Source organism: Mauremys mutica, chromosome 8 (genome assembly GCF_020497125.1).
Source record: "Mauremys mutica isolate MM-2020 ecotype Southern chromosome 8, ASM2049712v1, whole genome shotgun sequence".
In the NCBI taxonomy this organism is placed as follows: Eukaryota; Metazoa; Chordata; order Testudines; family Geoemydidae; genus Mauremys; species Mauremys mutica.
The window spans coordinates 98,475,360-98,495,315 of NC_059079.1; the positions used below are offsets into that span (position 1 = coordinate 98,475,360).

Below are 19,956 nucleotides of genomic sequence, written 5' to 3' on the forward strand. Positions count from 1 at the left end.
GCCAGTGATTTCAATACAGTTTCATAGGCATAAATCTAGATTAACTCACTAGTGAATCAGCACCATCACTTGAAAGTTATTTCAGCAACTTTTCTAAGTCCAATTTGCCTGTGCTTCATAATGTGGGCTGAAAGCCTGAGGTTATGGAGCTTTTACTTTTAAATGCACTTATCCTCTGAGCTAGGGATTTTTTTGGCAAAAAGGTATTTTTAAATAAGGTTCAAAGGAAGGACTAGACAAACAACATTTGGCTATTAGTAATAGAGATATAGCAATAAAAACCAAGTGAAATTGAAAGAAAATGTAACCATTCTGTGTTCTAGATGAAAAAGCTATTCCTTTAATGCTTACATTTGCCAGCAGTTAGATCATATTTTCCTAGAATATATCATAAATTAAAAAAAAAATGCATCCAGCTTTCAAGTTATGAACTGCATCTAATTTACTATGATGCATTTTAGATTAGGGAGACCAATAACATATCATAATCAACACCCTAGGTGCTTGTCTGGATATCTCATTTCTTTCAAGAAATTATTTGCCCGAATGTGTTTCAGATGCTACTTTAGGAACTGATCTTGTGACCTACTGAGTCCCCTCCACTCCCCACCACTCTCAACAGCTCATAAGATTGAGCTCTCTCCTCCCGCAGGCCCTCTGACTAATAGAAAGTAGACTCCCACCCCATCTCACCCCCCTGCACAGATAAAAATTACACACAAAAATAGGAGCTCAATACATGTAACTAAATACTGAATGCACAGAAAAATAGCTTGTGCCCATTTCAGTCAATGGCGGAATCTTCCTGTGATTTCAGTGGGAGGGGGAAAATAGGTCCAAGGTAAGTAAATCTTTGATTAAACCTCAGATACACATCAGTTCTGTGGGAATAAGCCAGACTCCTGAGGGGCTTGTGTGTATGTGGTTCTGTGAATGGGAGCTGCAGAACTTTATCACTCACTGGTGTCAGGACCCTGTCTGACTTTTCTGAACCAAATGAGAACCTAGATCTTCAGCTCTCCAACCTTGAACAACAGGGACTCAGTAGAATCAAATCAGACATACGGTTCCAACATCCTGTTAGAGCCGCCTATGAAACCCTTCATCTTCAAACACACACATTCAGATCTAACGGCAACAGGCTCCATTGTCTGAGCCAAAGTAGAATCTCATTAGGTTCCACTTACAGAGCCAAATGCCTTCCTCAGTTACAGCCATGTGGTGGCAAATTGTCCCATATGCTCTTTGAAGGCTTTGAACTCCTAGTGCGAGGGACCATTCCACAAGGATCACAGCGATGGTGCCATGATGCAACGCCAGCACCCTTAGACTTTAATCCCAACAAGCAGATCTCAGCATTCGGATCTTGAACCCACATGAGCAGTTTGCTGAATTGTGGCCCTTAAATTGCAGGCTGTCAGAGAGTTTAATGAGGTCAGATTCACCAATGGCACTTTTCAGCTAAAGAAACACTGGGTGTTCGGTCTGCTAGACTGTGCGAACTCAGAACCACACGTGTGTGTTCCAGAAACAGGAATCCATTAGGCTTGTGGATAAAACATAACGGTAGTGTTCTTGATTGTTTGCCTGCTTGGCATTAAAATGACCGCCACCTCAACTAAAAATAAACTAGAACTAAATATACGAGCTTCCAGAGCAAGAGACCACCTACACTGCAGCTGAGATTTTGAAGCCCCAATTCTCAGTAGAAATTAAGAAATCTGGGGAGATAAAACATTTACAGCCAGGCTGTAGCACCCTAATAGCTCAGGTGCTAAGAGAAAAGCCTGAAAGGCCTTTAATACATCTGTACTAGTGAGCTCTGCATTGATCTAAATGTTCCATTTAAAAAAAAATCTTCCTAGGAGATTTGCAATCTGATCAAGAGGGAGAGTACAACAGAAATTTGGCAGCTTAAAGAGATTCTCTCCAAAGCTCATGACTTCAGTTTAATAACAGCAAGCTACTTACAATGCATTTGGATCCCAATCGTATTTATCCCAGTTGTCTCATTAAAGATTTTGTACAAGTTTGGAGAATCAGCTTTCGTGCATGTTACAGCTAATTGCCTTACTCTTCTAATGTAGAACAGCCCTGACTGAAGTACGGCCTCCCACTAGTGCCAGGCAGGGATTTGCTAATTGGTAAGAAAAACAAGATTTTCTTGAAAGAATATTACGTAGCTAAATTAAAGGGAAAAATCTACGTCAAAGAGAAGAGCACGATTTTCTTCCTAGCGAGGCTCCGGCTTTGTGCACTGGTTATTCCCAAGGTCAGACAGCCTCTTTTCTTGTTAGGCCTGAGGCATGGCAAATTTTTAAATCTGGACACATCCAAATACATAATCAAGTTTGGTTTATGCTGATTTTTAAGGTCCAAAGGAAAATTTGCTTGGTTACTTTTATCTGATACAGGAAGAGTAACCCAAGGACCATTGGATGGCTAAATACTGTCCAGCTAAAGAAAGCCATGATGGGTGTATGGTTTTATCAGTCTATGTACTACTGATGTCATTTGCCAGCTCCTTTCATTTTAACCAATAAACTAGCAGTATGCAAAATCATTGTGATGTGAGCAGATGAAGGGGAGAGAGAGAGAGAGAGGAGATTTATCTTGGATGTCCCCATGCCACTACTCAACAATGAACTATCCATTGGGCATTAGCAGCAGAAGGGACAGAAAATGGGAAGGAAAGAGGAAATGGTGGGAAAGATGAGAGATGAAGGTGCAGCAGGGAGAGAAAACTGATCTCAAGTTAAAAGTTTGAGCCAGTGAAATTGTTATAGGCATAAGACAGTCAGCTACAGTAAGCGATATTTCTACTGGCAGCTTGGCAGACTGAAGCTGTGAAGATGCCCATAAGGCATTGCTGTTCCTTTACAGAAGGAGCTTATACAGGTTCTCATTTCCAGGAAAGTCTTCACTGGGATAGAGTTTCAGTCTGATGCATTATAGATGCTAACAGCTATTACCTCCACCTGCAGCCTGAATACATTTTCTTTAAACAAGTGTTTTCCTCAAAATTAATCGCATTATTATTCCCCCTAGCAACCAAAGACAGCTGAAATGAGGAGCTTGAGTGGCACCAGCGAAAAGATGAGGTTGCTTATCAGGAAGATCTTTGTAACTGAGAGAAGGATTAAGGCAACGAAACAAGCTGCCAAGAGAGGTTACGGTGGGTGTGATGTTATCTGATTAAAATATAACCGTATAGATCATTGTTGCAACCAGTTATGTTTGCAACAAATCTTGTACAAAGGTTGTCAAGTGAGGCGTCTATGCAAAGGTTATGATTATGCTATCGGTATGCATGTATCAATTTTGTATATGAAGTTATAGATATTGGTTCTATACCTGTATTTCAAATGTTTGCTCCTGGGGTAACGCCTACAAGGTATTTAGCCTGCACATTTTGAAGGAACTATTCAAATTAAGTGGCTCATCAAGAAACACCTAACTGACAATGGACCATGGGAGATGCCCATCTACACTGAGTGGAAGGTCCTGCAAACGTTCCATCCAAACTATAGAAAATGGCTTCCTGCAAGGACTAGGCAAAAATGCATGGACATGTGACTTGTCCATTTGACTCCAACCACCGTCTTCTTACTGTATTTTTCCACAGTAAGAACAATGTGTTTCTCTCCACGTGGCAGAAGATATAAAAAGGCCCTGGAAACTCCTCCATTTGGCCTGCTCAAACCTCTGGAATATGGACTTCTACTAATGGGAGCATTCTAACAAATAGACTGAGGACCTTCCAATGATTTGGAAGCAGCCAGAGACTTTACTTAAGACAGCAGTTTAATCCATCACTGCTACAAGCCTAAACCACAAACTTTGCAATTACTGTATGTATTTGATTGCTTTAACCCATTTTAATGCTCGCCTTTCTTTCTTTTTATGAATAAACCTTTAGATTTGATACTAAAGGATTAGCATCAGTGTGATTTTTGGGTAAGATCTAAGTTATATATTGACCTGGGTGTGTAGCTGGTCCTTTGGGATCAGAACCACCTTTTATGAAGAAACTGTTTTTAAAGAACCACTCATCTCTAAGTCTGTTGTTTTCAGTGGTAATACAAGGACTGGAATGCCTAAGGAAACTGCTTTTATGACTTCGTTAGCCAGTGCGGTGAAGCACAAGTTTACTTTTGTTGCTGGTTTGATATATCCTATGGGGGATTCGTCACCAGTCTTGAGGGTGTATCTGCCCTATTTCTCAGCAGTTTGTCCTAAATTTGGCACTCTCAGTTGTGGCCCATGAAGACATGGTTACAGTGGGATCTCCAGTGGTAGAAATAATGGAGTAGGAGCTAGACCGTCACCTGTTATGGTTGGGCTAGGAACAAGTTCTCTGTTCCCCATCTTACCCATTTTACAGAACAGTATAATATACTGTGAGCCTTCATTAATGTCTGCAAAAAAACCCCACCACTTTAAAACCATCAAGTGAAATGCTCCCTCCAGGAATAAACAAGATTATTAGCCACAGGTGGGAATTAGAAACATGGCCGAATTGGGCAGCACACCTCAGTTGTCCATCTTTGCCTTTAGAGTCCTATTTGCCCATGTCTTAGATGGCATCTGGTTTTCATTACTATAAATTGATCCCAGGCACATTTTTTGTCTGTAAGGTCAGGTTCATAGTTAGTTACATGAAAGGAATTTCTCCCCCACCCATAATGTAGAAGCCTATGTGCTATTAAAATTAGCCAGATTTAATTTTATGTCTGTTTCCCACAGGCATCCGGTTCAGAGGTCTGAACCCAAGAACTACTCTACCCAATACAAAGGGCAAGAAACATTTTGCAAGGTGATGGGATAGTTTATTGTCCCAGCATAGCAACTATTCAGTAGTAGCACAAATTCATTTTATACTGATTGAGTGATAGTCTGCAAGATCTCACAGGCTGGCATGTAAAAGCCACGGAATATACTTGTTTGTACCTTTACAAACCCTTCTATTGACCCACATCCCTTACAGAGAGCCAAAGCCACTGAGGAACACATGGAAATAGAGCTCCTAATTTGTACCAAGCTCATCTCTTTGAGTTAGAAAAAGTAATATCAAATGACAAATAGGTGGGAAAACAACATTAAACTGTAGACACCTATCACCATTCTGGCACTAAAACCTGCTGAGAGAAAATGCAACCAAAAAAATGCATAGCTTGATTGCATCAGAAGGAACCAAGATAGTGTGTCTCAGTTCCAGACCTATCCTGTAACATTTGAAAGACATGACTATGCCCTTCAAGTTTTACAACAGATGCCAAAATTTGCCAGTGTTTCATTATGATCTTAGTAACTTTATGAGATCGGGGGGGATGTGTGAGGGAACAAACAGAATGGAGAATTTGTTTTATTTCTGCCATGTGCCTGGAACAAATCAGCTTTATGATGTCCCAGGGCTCTCTTTTTGGCTTCCCTAATCTCAGCGCCATTGCATAACCTCAAACTGGCTCTAAATCCAACTGCCCAATGCCACTTTCCTATTTAGATCTCTGCTTTCTATTGGTTTCATTTTTTTTTTTAAAACAGTTGAATTTACATTAATTCCAATAGCTATAGTAAAGTGGCTAAGTGAGTCTCTCTCAACGACACTAGGAAATTCCCACTGACTTTTCTTCTTCTTCACATTCCCGGAGTTTGGGTTGATAATAAAAAGTCCGAGTTTAGGTAGGTCACAAGTTTTGGAACTGGAGACTGTTCTGGTTTCACAGTCTGAATAGGTTCTGTTCAGGGCCAGGGAGAGTGGAGACAGAGGGTTCTCTTCTTCCATTACAATGAGTGCTGGTTTGATACTCCCAGCTTCACTCTGAGCTGCAGGCCCCAGCAGTAAGAAGTCTGCTAGGAGCAGAGACACTGTTGCTCAAGCCGCCTCCCACCTGTCCTCTGCCAAAGTGGCCCAGGAGAGGGGCTCAGAGCAGCCCACAGAGTGGGTGAGGCTGACCAAGGCTGCATAGCTAACAGATGTGCTGCATCAGCTCCTGAGAAGCCCCAAAGGAAAGCACTTCCTATGCAATTTTGTTGGATTTTTAGCTGCATTTACCATGTCAGATGAACCCCAAGGAGAGGGTGGCAGCAATACTGTAGGCTGCCCTTCCCTGGTGTGACTCTCACTCTCCCTGGCTTAGCCCTGAGGTGCAAGGATGAGTAATTTCAAACCCCTATATCCACAGAGGTAAATCTGGCTCAATATCTATCTTAGGGTTTTATAGTGTCTCCCAGTCACTGTAGTATCTGAGCATCTTCCAGTAAAATCAGTAGCAATAGCAAAGTCCTTAGTGGACTTCATGGAGTCTCTGGCACTTTTGGGGGTGGATTATTGGGATGGGGGGTTGATAAAGAAGGGGTATCACTGTTGCAAGTATTCTTACAGTGGAAAGGCTTTTTCAATTATATAGGACAGGGTCTCCAGTGATCCCATCACTTAAAACAACTGGCCTCAAACAGGTCTCTTTGAAAATGATGTGCTCACCATTTTCATTCATAAGGGAAGTAGAGTTCAGCCCAGAGCTGCATTAGGATGGTCTGAGAGATAACAATGACTCCTGTCCACTAGGAACTGGATGGATTTAAAAAGAGTCACTGCCACCTTTAAGCTAGAAAATGCAGACTAGAGCTACAGGATTCTGTAACCAGATTTCCTAGCTTTTATAAGGGCAAGTTAGAGGTTTAGGACTGGATTCATCATTGCCCTGCATCTTGCACAGATGTTCACACCAATACAAAATGAACATGAAATGTTCCCATTTCAGCTTTGTAGCCACACACAGAGCAATAGTACATTGCACTGTTAAGAGTTCCTTTAACTGCTTTTTAATGTTTAAGTACTGAGTAGCTGTTTTCATTTAGTTTTTGGATAGCGTGGCTAGTGGAAATCCATTACTACACATAGATATGATTAAAGTGATTGGTTTTCCATGGCAACATTACCCATCTAATAATCTTGTCTCTTAGAGAGATTTGAGCAAGTGTATTAGTAATCTCCTCTAATAATATACCATTGGGAATTACTCTGCCCTTTAAGCCCAAAATCAGAGGCAATAAATGACAGATGTCATGGCTTTCAGATAATTACATATTTTGTGGGTGCAACAGACAGGGAGTTTCTAAGAGAAATAATTGTAGGCATTAGATCTTAACATTTAGACACTATGATTAATACATTATCAACAAAAGGGTCAATCCAGCCCCATGAACATTAAAGAATCTGGAGATAAGCAGCTCTTCACTCAAAAGACTATGAGAGCTCCTCATCTGGTGTAAATAAGAGTAGTTCCACTGAAGTGAGTGGGGGCTATGCCAATTTATAGCAGCCGAGGAACTGGCCCTGTATTGTCACCCATTGATTTCTACTGAAAGTGCAAAGATGCTGAACTCTGTGATTCTTGTCACAGATGTGAAAATCAGACCCTTTTGGACACAGGTGCTGCTGACCCGCCACAGCTCCCCCAATCTCCCCTGGGAATTGTAAGTGGTTGAGCATTTCTGAAAACAGCATGTAGAAAAACTAAAATTATTCATTCCCAAACTGGGTCCTTTAACCTTTGCTGTTTTATGAAGGCTGGACAAGATGGTCACTCCCTACACAGCTGCCTGAATAAGTAGAGATTCATTTTGCAATCCCTGCTATGTTCCCACTCTTGCAGCAGTGCAAGCCCAAAGGTGCATCTTTCAGGGGGGAGGGGAGGGAGACATGCACTAAGAATTGACATATATTCAATTTGGAGTCACTGATTGGATGTTTTTAAGGAATCTCTCTCTTTGTAATCATTACCTGTAAAAGTAGATGGGTTTTTGTATTGAACTGTATATATAACTCAGTCATTTGGTTGATCAGATATTCCTTAATGATGCTCTTCTGGGCAGGAAAGCTCTATGTATATTACACTGTAAAATGTCTGGTGTTTATGTTGCTATACAAGTACAGAAGAATGACTCACTGGCTGGCACCCCACTCATGGCTGGGTATAGCATAGCAGGCGCTTCTCCTTTGGCCGCCATCGCTGATACCCATGCCGGTCATGAGGTGATCTGCTTCTTCTCATGACAAAACCTTCCAACAAGGCCACACTCACTCCCATCCCTTCTAGGGTAACAGAAAGTTCTGGCCAACAAATAGTCAAATGACCTTGTGTCAGGCCTTCAACCCCTGAGTTTAGGCCCAGGGGAGTCCTTACATCCTTATCTCAGAGCTTCCAATAGCCCTTACCCCTGGCATCAGAGGGTTTCATGCCACCTTCTTCTGTGACTTTAGAAAAACCCAGGCCTCCTGCTACTGTTGGTTCCAGCCCAGGGATCCTGTAGAGAGCAGCCCAGGTTTGCTTCCCCCAGACTCCTTAGTGCTCCCCCAGACATCTCTCTAGCTTGGCTGTCTCTAGGCCCTTTTCTCCAGCCTCTTCCCAGGCTAACTCTTGTTTGGAACAAAACATCTCCCAGGGCTTTCTCCCTGGAAATCCAGTTCCTGCCCTTTTACCAAGGCTCATCACAGGAGCTCACTCCACCCTGTGGAGTCTCAGTGTCCCTTCTGCCCTATGGTCAGCATTCCCCTCCCAGGAAAGGATCCTACAGCCTTTCCCCCAACCTGCCCCGAAGTCTTTCCTTTATTTTGGCCACCCAGCTCCTCCACAGCTGGGTCTCATCCTTAAATGAGCCCGACACATCCTGAAGCTGCCACCAGGTGACTTAACTGAGCTCCCCCTTAACCCTTTCAGCGCCAGTGGGGGATATACACACCATCACAATAAGTCATCAAAATCCATTTAAAATTACAGCTATTGCTTTAAGCCAAATTCCACCACTCTTGCCATAAACAAAACAAAACTGCCAACTACGTACAGAAATCAAAGGCAGCGACAGCATGATTTGCTGCAGTATTTTCAACAACTAGATGGCAACAATGGTGATTACAAGTTAACACACCCTCTCCCATGTAACCCTTTCAGAGATAGTCTCCATCTGCACTGCACCCAGCACAACGGGGCTCCAATTCCAATTTCGGCCTCTGGGCAATACCGTAACAAAAATAGTTACTACTAATAGTTGTGAAGAGAATGTTTATTGCCACTGTGGAAACACAGATGTAATATTTATTTTTCTATAGTTTGCCTAATGTTTAAAACCCAACAGAGGGGTCAAGTGCTTGGCCCAGATCCTCAAAAAGGTATTTTTATTTTGACAGAAGTTAGGAGCCTAAATACCTTGGAGGATCTGGGCCCTTCTGACTGCTGCTTTCCATAGAAGAGCTGATGTGCTACCAAGAGCGTAAGAAAACAAACCAGCTCTGCTAGCAGTGGGCTAAGATAAACTCAGGCAAGTTGAGGGTTTTTCCTTCAGTCTCTGGGACACATCCCGAGTTTTATTTCATGCATTTTCCACGTGTCCCATTTAAGTCATTTTATTACCAATAACGACTGTGTTCATGAGTGCTGGAATCTGCCACTTGACTACATCTGGTTTAGAAATTGCTACAACTAGAAAAGGCACCCAACATACACTGTGAAAAGTGCATCTAAAATAACTGCCTTTTCCCTCCTTCAGAAGTGTGAAATAAGTCAGGTGTGATGTGCAATTTTACTGAAAAGTCATCTCATCTGACCCTAGGGCTTCACAATCAACTGTAACTCTCAGTTCTCACAGGAAGTCATCAGAAATTTCTATAAACATTTTGTTGGGGGGAAAGAATGTCACTTTCAAAGCAGGTCTGAGTTTAAAAAACAACACAGGTTTCAAAAAAACACAGCAGGTTATGTGAAAAAGTTATTAGTTTCTTGGAAAACCTTATAAATATTTGCAAAATTAAAAGCTTCCACTAGATAGTCAACACTAGTAAAAACTTGAACCTTTCTGTGAAGGTGCAAAGAGTTAGGAAATTTTAATCCCAGGATGCATATGGTAATTTTCTTTAGAAGAATACAGACATAGTGTAGATATTATGGGGCTTTACTGCTGAGTTGTCGTATGGGAGTCTAGGTTCATGTTGACTTGTAAAAATACAGATATGAAGAATACAGACAACAGATGACTAAAGTCCAATACAGGCATAAGCTTGTATTGTACTGCCAATTAATGCGGCCAGGGGCGCAAGCCTAAAAACCTGCTCAACTAGTTCCATCAAGGATGTGCAGAACAGGCTTATCTTACAATTGGCACAGAAACCACCACAGGAATTTCCACAGGTTGGTATCAGAGGAAATATGTCACTGTCACGTTGCAAGAGTCCCATTAAAGCATTCACACGACACATCACAGGGGAAACTACTGCATAACTTTCCCCCACAAGTACTTTCCTTTTCCAGAGCTTTAATAATTTCTTATATTTATAAAATATGCTAGTTATTTAAAAGAGACACAAAATGTTCATATGTAAGCCTTAAAACGCAGTAAAATAATTAAACCCATAAACAAAGCAGGTTTCATTTACACACCTTTATCATCTTTTCAAATGACGAGGTTGATTTAAAAAAAAAAAAAGTTCAGTAATGATCAGCACGACCACTTTGCACTGACAGCGTCTTTCCACCTGCAGCATGCTGTATAAACAGAGAACCAGAACTTCCCTGGTGCCGAGAGCCACTTAGCAGGGCAGCAGGGAAAGACAGAGCAGCAGCACTGGGCATCTGTCACAGGGTGCTCCACTCACCACTTGGCTGGTGCCTCCTCCCGGGTGCTCTGGGGATTAGCTGATGAGGTAGATGCTGTCACTCTGGTCTGCAGCCTCTCTCTCGCTCCAGGAACCACAGGTCACTCAGCGCTTCCCCTCTTCCAGGCAGGGCCGGCTCCAGCTTTTCTCCTGCCCCAGTGGCGGGTAGGGCAACCTGGGCCCACCCTCTACTCTGGGTTCCGGCCCAAGGACCTTACAACATACAGCCAAGGAGTGTTCAGTTCCCAACCTTGCTGCTGACTCCCAGGGCTACTTCCTACCCCAGCCCACCGGGGTTTGCCAGCCTCTACTCCCTCCTCCCAGAGAGCAACTATGGGCTACTTGTCTCTATAGCCCCCAAAACCCACCTCCATTCCACCAGGAAACAATTGCAGTCTGTCTCCCTACAGCACGCCTCCTGAGCCCAGCTTTCTAGAAGCCCTGCCTGTTCCCACACAGGTGAGCTTCCCCTAATTAGGGCTTTCCTCTCAGCCTTTAGCCTAATAGGCCCATCTGGCCTCCATTAACCCCTTCAGGGCAAGCACAGTGTAGACACCCCATCAATTTGATTCCAAGGGCCAGTCTGCATGACCCCAGCACAAGTCACCACTATACACTAGCTGAAAATCAGTGAGTACAGCTGTGCCTCTCCCCCACCCCCAACACAGAACCTGCTCCAAGATCTAAGCCAGCAGCTTCATCCAGTGGAGATACCCCTCCCACCCCACCAAAGGGATTCTCAGCTGGCAAGCTATGGCCAATCTGTTCCTTCGTGCCTACTTAGATCAGATGGTGGAGATGCATGGGACAGAAAAGAGGGGAAGGTTACCTACTCCGGGGGGAATTCTGCACCACTGCGCATGCGCAGAATTCATGTCCTCCACGGATGTCTTTGCTCCCCTGTCAATCACTTTTCTGCAGGGAAGCTGCATGTTTCAAGCACCCAGAACAGCCAGAGGAGAGGTAAATCACCACAGGCCTGGAGACACCCCAGCCAGCGGCTCCTACCCTGATCCAGGATCAGGTGCTAGTCCCAGCTGGGCTGGAAGCAGAAGAGGATGGGACTTCCTCTTCCCCTGCAAGGAGTGGTTGGGGCTGTGTCAGACCCACCCCCAGAAAGCTCCCCCAGCTGCAGCAAGGTCATCCTACCAGCCCCTCCCCCTCCCCCCACCCCCACACACACACACTCTTCCAGTCCCCATCACTCCTCAGCTTCAGGGTGGAGGGGTCACTGTATGGGAAGCTGCTCCCTCATCCTCCCAACCCCTGTGAATCCGGACCTTCCATACCCAGACACCCCTGCCAAGCCTCACCCCACACACCCAGCCCCCCCCAGCACTACATACCCAAAACCCCACCCCACTGAATCTCAGCCCCTGCATCTGGAGACCCCATGCACCTAGACCACACCCACTGAGCTCCCTGCACTCAACCCCTCATCCTGATGAGTCCCACCCACATCACCCTAAGCCCCCACATCCAAACCCCATGCCACTGACCCCCAAGTAGCTGCACCCAGACCGCCACCCCACCAAACCCCACTCCCCCAGTATCCAGAGTCCCCCACTGAGACCCCCACACCCAGATCCCTCCACTGAGCCCCAACCACCATCACCTGGAAGCCCCTGCAGAGTCACATGGCCCCTGCACCTGGAACCCCCCCACAATGAGCCTCTGTGCATCGAGCCCCCCACCTAGACCCCCCACTGAGCTGCCTGCACCCAGATTGTCCCACACAGAACCCTCTCACCCCATACCTGGGATTCCCCCACACTGAACCCCTTCTCACTTGGATCAGGCTTGAGACCGCCTGCCCCACACCTGGTGCATCTGGCACAGAGGGGCAGGGCCCCAGGGTATTTCTGGGGCAGGCCCAGGCCTTGTGCTGTGTCAGGGTCAGCTGCAGCCTCACCCCTGAGTCCATGTTCTGGAGATGGGGAGGCTGCAGGGCGATCTCCCACATTTGTACAGCCAGTGGCCTGTGCTCCCCACTGCCATGCTGGAGCCTCCACGTTTATTTATTGACAAATAAAACTAGCAGAATTTTTAAATATTGCACACAAAAATTTTAATTTTGTGGGGCAGAATTCCCTCAGGAGTACAGGTTTTTTCATTTACTGGCCTGCAGAATTTATTCTTCCCAGTCACTCATCAGAAGCAACTAGAAGCTAAAACACTCCCATCCCTCCCTTTCCCTGAGCACAAAATTGCAAGGGAAGAGGAGGGCAGGTTTTATACACTAATAATGCCTGGGCATAATTTTACTTGTGCCTACCTATTGCCTTCATTCACACCTGCACAGGAACCCAGCTACCTTGTGCATCCTGCTCTGTGCTATGCAGAGCCTTGAAGAATCAAGGCCTTAACAAGTCTCAGTTCATCCCCACAGCAGTACATAATAAACAGCATCTGACATACCAACTAATACTCCAAACCCCAGTGGAAATAGCTCAGATGCTGCATTTCCAACACAAGGAAAACTGGAGAGACAATGTGGGTGAGGTGATATCTTTTATTGGACCAACTTCCGTCGTACGCTCTATGTAAGTTTGAAAGCTTGTCACTCTCACCAACAGAAGTTGGTCCAATAAAAGTTTCTCTCATACACCAGGTCTCTCTAACAGCCTGGGACCAACATGGTTACAACAACACTGCGTACAACATTTCCATAATCCTTCAGGACAGAGAAGCTACTAAAAATGCTGTAGTTCATCCATACGAGCTGCAAAGTTAGTGCTCACTCTGGCTTTGGAGTCATCCAGGTCATAGCCTACAAAGACACTCTCAAGCTCTTTGGAAAAGCTTGTCTGGTGAAGCCTAAATACCCACAAGCCCAAACTTTCACATGTACATTGTGTATGCGGGAGCTAACCTATCAACTCCTGCCTAGAATACTAACGGCTTTAACTGCACAAAGAAATGTTCCCTATTTACAAGCCAAACACAGCCAGCCTTGTCCTTCAGCCAGCTGAGACAAGGTGGGTGAGGAAATCTCTTTTGTTGGACCAACTTCTGTCACACAGTAGCTCAAAAACTTGATTCTCACCAACAGAAGTTGCTCCACTAAAAGCTATTTCTTCACTCACCTTGTCTCTCTAATATCCTGGGACCAACACGGCTACAACACTGCATACACCTTCAGTCAGCTGGTCATTTTAAAGATACGCTTTGCAGAAAGCTCCCTGAACTGAAGAGCAGGAATTAACCACTAGTGAAAACATGGCTTCTTTTCCCTCCTTTCATAACAAACAGCTCCTCACCCATGACCCTCGCATATATTCCCTTCCCCACAACAGGCAGGGCATTAGCAAACCTACAAACAGCAGTGGGGCGGGGGAGGAGGGGGGACGGTGCATGAGCTTGCAAACCAGAATACAGAGAAAGGCCATTCATACTGCATTCACAGCAGGAACCAAACGGCCAGGCCTGGCCTGGCCTCTAATTTGATGTACCCCCTTTTATCCTTTCAGAGAAGGAAAATTTTCCTCCTTCCTTGACTCCACTCTCAATGCAGCCCTCTGTAGCTATCGCTGGAAACAGTCCCAGTAGCTTGTGTAAAGCGAGGAGAGGGGGGACAGAGGGGAGAGCTGGATTCCCAAGTAAGGGTAAAAGTCAGTCTGGCCCTTCATAACTTTCTGCCCAATACATTTATCCGTCTGAAACACTGAGCTTACTTCATCCCCCTGTTCAGCTCCATTGAAGTTTCAGCAAGTATAAATGTTTATCCTATAGTACCAGATTCAGATACTTACTCATGTCCAAGAGCACCAGAACGCCTCACGCAGTCTTTCTGAGGTGAAGTAAGGTGCTACCCAACTTGAGTACAAGAAACTGCCCCGTTGTCTTTATGGCCCCAGTCCTGCAAGTGAACCTCCCACTAAACAAAGATCCATTAACCTCAATAGAGAGTTGTGGGATTTGTTGCAGAACAGAGGGCCTCACTGGAGGTATTTGGTACTTAAGTATGTAGATTAAACTATAGTTTATCCCAAAGACACCTAATCCTGCTATGTCCATTGCAATGTCACCCTCCAGCAATATTCACTTTACATTCTAATTCTGCTGCTTGGCCCTATGCTCCGGTCATCTATTGTCCAAGTTCTAATTTATGAGTTTTCTGAGACAGGGATTATCTGTGTGTTATTTGTTTGTTTGCTAGTACAACAGGGGCCTAATGGGGTTCTTAGGCATTACGGCAATAAACAGTGAACTGGAAGCTTTATACAAAGAAACCCCAAAGAACAGGTCATTATTGTTGTGTGCATTTCTAGAGCAACGTTTAATACAGCACTTGGAAATCAGGTAGTCTGAGTGAGGGTACAGCCCTTTTATTTGATGCAGGGGCACTCCATGAGACCAAGTCTGCTAGGACTTCTGGAGATATCTAGTTCACCCTGAGTATACTCAGATACTTAATACACATATTAGAATAGTCATAAGTCACCATTCTAAATGCCACTCCAAAGCTATCGACATGCTACCTATCCTGGCACATCTTGATGGCTCCAAATGATCTGAAAAATGTGTTTATTTTTAATAAACAAAATCAGCTCCCCTTGAATCTTCCCACCATTCTGCCTTCTACTCTGCATTGTCTGATAGGTGAGTGTAAGAGGGGAAATCTGGAAGTCGAGCAGCAGGTATGGAGGGCTGGATAATGGGCATTTTCTTTTGATTCTTACAGTTCTGATGAACGCAATGGATTTCCTAACAAAAGTTAATCTTTGGAAAGGAGCCATGTTAGTATTCCTGTCAATTGAGTGGGTGTTCTTTAAATTCTTTTGCATACAGCTCGAAAGGGAACAGTATCCAGAACTTTGACATGCTTCAGAGAAATATATTAGACTGCTTTGAACTTTAACAAAGCTCCCCTTTGAAGACTTAGTGTTTGGAATAACAGTTGATTTTAAAACAGAAGAAAAGTGATACTGTAAACATGGGGAAAAAAGAATCCCCAATACCAGGTTTGCTTTGGACATTCTGCGATTAAGGATCCATGCTTCTAAAGAACAGGATATGTAAAGAGACCCTTATAGCTCTCTTGTTTGCCATGAACTGACTATAACATCTGCACTGTGCCATAAAGCCCTTAGGAAAGTTCAGCTAGTCACACAGCATTAGAGAGAGAAATATGTATACTTCAAGTTTGTGACTGAAAGCAAGTGGAGCAAATTAACAGGTCCTAGGAGAGCTATGTTAAATGAGCATGTGTCCTCTAGGATAGGTTGTGGTGTACGGCTCCTGTCCCTCAGAAAACGTTGGCTTAGTCTCACACTACCCAACTTGCTCACAAGACAACACACATTTTGAAATTTACATGCACAAAAAAAAAATGCGTAGTTCACTTGGGAGGCCACGCGGGGGGGGGAGGGAGACAAGGCTCTGCTAAACTGTATGTAACACAACAGCAGGGTTCTTCTGCTGATCTTCTCTGGGGGCAAGTGTTGGAACCCTGCAATGAAAGCTGATGGGCTCCTGATGACTTGATGCAATGGGGTTCATTAGCTGCACCCTGGATATAAAGGGACATGAGAGCATCTGAGTAGAGAATTTCTAGTCCAAAAGAAGGAACAGTAGAAGCAGCCAAGCCTGGGGGAGGAGACTCATGTTATATTATAGTTAATTGTAAACAAAGTCAAACCTCAAGAAGACTATTAGTTGTGTTCCTGTACAGCATAGTGGGCTGCATTTCATAGTAAGCCCAAAACCCATCTATTCCTATGTACAATTGGTAACAAACCTGATGTGAACAGCCCTGGAAGAGGAGGCATCATACCTGTTTATATTCACAGGGCTGACTTAGAGCAGCATTCATCATTCTGAATGTGAGTCGAGAGAGGTTTGTTTTTAATTGTTGATCTTCACAGAAACAAATAGACACAGGCCGTGTCACAAGCTAGGTCACAGGGAGGCAAAGGAGGGGGTGGAGGTTGAACAGGAGTGGAAGAAAAAAGATTGACAATCATTAGATCACCTGGCTACTCCGTAGAAGACATGGATGTAGCTCTTTGCTGCTATCAAATTGTGGGTTTTTGTTCAACATTTTTTTAAATGTGTAATTTCTCCAAAGTGACATGTCAGGGGTGAGTGTGCAGGAGCATTTGAATAAGCTGTCAGATTTTGAGAGATAATGCTTATGGACAGTAATGAAGGCCCAAAAGATCCACAGTGGCTCTCATCTGTGTTTATTACACGCTACAGCCAACTGGGGAGAAGCAGAGAATGAAATTTGAGATAGAGTTTGGTTAATTAAAGTTCATGCCTCCAAGGTTTACCTCTCTGAACTTGGGGGGGAGGGTAGGGTGCTCCTGCACAGCACTGCGACTCCCCTTCAACTTCAAAGTGCTCTAGCCTGACACTACAATGCTTCAGCCCTTAGACACTTCCATGCAATTACTGCATTTTGGTGCTTAACTGAAAGGACATGTGGTTAGTCATGTAATTAGACAAGCAAACTATATACAAATATAAAACCACCATTGTTCAGACACCCAGATCAATAAAGTGTGGGGGGGGAGAGAGAAATTGATTAGATATTAGCAGAACAGATTAACTAGTCCACTAACCAATAATTTTGATAGTCTAAATCTATATTTACTAGAATATCAGCAATCTCAAAAAGCTGTCAGGTAATAATAATCATATAACCCCATAATTAGCAACGGTTTCTCATAGCATTTACTGCTCTATCATGCAGCAATATTTAAAGAGCTCTGTAGCTTCATATTTCAATTTTTCTTGAACACACAGTAATAGAAATATACATGCTGCTGAGAAAGCAGGTTTGTTTTCCCAGGGGCAAGGCAGGATATATTGTGAAATCAGATAAGGTTAACGTGCTCACTAATAGAAGAGGAAAGCCTATTTTTAGTTGTATAAACCTAAATATGAAGAATCCAAGATAGAGTACTGTTTTCCTTACATTATATAACTTTGCAGAATCATGAGCTGTGACCGGCAAGGCCTTGCACAGTGCACAGAAAGGTGGGAAGGTCATTGTGTTTGGGAGCAGGCTGTGAATGGCATCCGTTAGTTAACTGCAAGGCAGCGTCCTTTGCCCTAAGTGGTAGTGAGGGGCAACTGTTGTGTAATGGTGTGCTTGCAGAGGTCAGATGGGCCAAGTTCCCTCTTGGAGCAGAGCTGTAGACTATAGAGGATGAGCTGCAGGGAGCAGTAGGCTCTGGGTTCTCTTGGGCTAGAGTTATGTAATCCTTAAATATGAGCTTTTGTTTTAACATGAAGAACAAAATACTCTACCTTAACCTCTTTGCCCGTGCCCCCTTACCTACAACTACACTGGATACAAAAGGGAGTAGAGTGTGGACAGAGAATAACACTCAGGCTTTAAATGCTATTGAAACACTTTGCTTCACATTTCTTCCCTCTAGGTTCTCATTTTTTAGCCAGCATCTCCTCCTGTACCGAACCGAGGAGCTGAGGATCCCTGCCTGGCTTTTCTCCATAATCATTCTAAGCCATCTGCTCTCTAAGCACCCATGAATCCAGGGCAATCTGCAGGCCAGAGCCATCTGCATGGAGGCCCCCACTCACATCTGTCTGTCCATCCACCCCTTTAGTCCCAGACCGCAGAATTCAGGCTTGATACCAGGGACTTTCCCTAATGGCCAATCTTCACCTCATGGCTGAAGTTGGGAGTCCAGCATTATACTAGAGCCTTACATTGTGTATCAAGAATTATTTTTGCCAACTAATACATCTCTATCAGGGTCAGCAACCACCTCTCTCAAGCACCCCCTTTCCCTGGGGGGATAGTGCCCGCAAACAATTCTTTTTCATGGGGCAGCACCCAGGGGCGGCTCTAGCTTTTTTGCCGCCCCAAGCACCGAAGTCAGGCAGCATTCAGCAGCTTGCCTGCGGGAGGTCCCCAGTCACATGGATTCGGCAGCTTGACTGTGGGAGGTCTGCCGGTCCTGCAGCTTCGGCGTACCTGCCACCAAATTGCCTTTGGACCTACTCCACCCTGCCACGATCTCCAATAAGTATGATGTAGTGTCAACCCACATCAGTCACTTGAGTGTTATGGTGGAGCTCCAAGAACCCTACATCCACTTTTGAACAATCAAATTGTTCCACATATTAAAAAAGGTGACTTGTTAAAAAAAGCACCAATTATTCATAACTGCACTAATGGGGGGCCTGAACCAAGACCTCCCACGCTTGGAAGACTAATATTTGAAGGGCAGGAACTGCTTTACTTCATATCCATTTAGCATAATTGGGATCCAGCTTGTAGCCACTATTCTTCTAAAGTACCAATAATAAGGTCAAAGGTAGGGTCCAGATGGGGGTCCCAGAGGAATCATGGGGTAGATGGGCCAGGCAGAATTCTAAGGTACCTTGAGCAAATCTGACCATGTCCACACTGCTCTCAGTGGAACAGCAGGTCAAAGGGTTTGACCCTCAATGTCCTATTATCTGCACTGCAATATCAATTAGCAGTCCCAGCTTGGAATCACTGCCCTATTGCGCTAGATGTTGTACACAAGCTGCACTAAAGAACAGTCTCCCACCCAAAGAGTTTGCAATCTAAGTAACGGGGAAAGCGAGGCAAAGCTCAGCACCTACAGGAAATGAAAAGGAACCTCCACACGCTGAGTCATTGTTACTCCTGTGCAGGAGAGAATAAGGCTCTGATCAGAGGTGTCCAGTAAGAACTACAGCATTGGGTATCATCCACACCAGTTCTATTCCAGCTACTCAGAGCCCCAGTTTGTGTACGTGCTCAGCTGAATATTTGTATCTCAGTCAACACCTCAGTGCAAATCCAGGCATTCAAGAGTGATCAAAGCTGATTATGAGACAGTCAAACTTTTTTTGGGGGCGGGGTATAAATTCAGTTAGCAATACTGCTTCTCATTTCCCAAGCAAACAATCCAAAACAAAGGCATATGCATTATGGGATCACACAGTATGTCTTACAGTGTCAACTTTTATCTACGGGCTCCCACTGCTCGATTTAAACTTTGTTCCTCTTCCTTTTACTTATGTTACCATTTCTCTGTTCAGTGTGGTCACACTGCCCCCTGCTGGATATTCGTAGGATTGGTGGAAGCACAGTTGCAGAAAGTGTGCTTTTAAAATAAGATTTCTCATTTTAACAAAGTGGGCGTTATTTTTCCTCCTGGCTATTACTCAAAGTTTTTCTTCATGAATGGCAGTTTCACAGCAGCAGAAAGGTAGCTTCTCCACACTTACAAACGGCTGCTTGAGTTAAATCTTCAAATTGCCTGTTTCATTGTTTAATTCCTCTTTATAAGATGTGGTCTTCATGGTGTGTGGATTTT

At 44.2% G+C, this 19,956-nt stretch overlaps 1 protein-coding gene across 1 annotated transcript in view; it reads right to left on the bottom strand.

Moving 5' to 3' along the window:
• FSTL4 (follistatin like 4) overlaps window positions 1-11,589 on the bottom strand; it is an 816,966-nt gene extending 805,377 nt beyond the window's left edge. The window contains exons 1-2 of the mRNA XM_045028515.1: window positions 11,481-11,589; window positions 10,652-10,864 (exon numbers count right to left, since the gene is read on the bottom strand). The gene's annotated coding sequence lies outside the window, so the exon portion shown is untranslated. The remainder of the gene's footprint in view (window positions 1-10,651; window positions 10,865-11,480) is intronic.
• Between the last annotated feature and the right edge of the window lie 8,367 nt (window positions 11,590-19,956).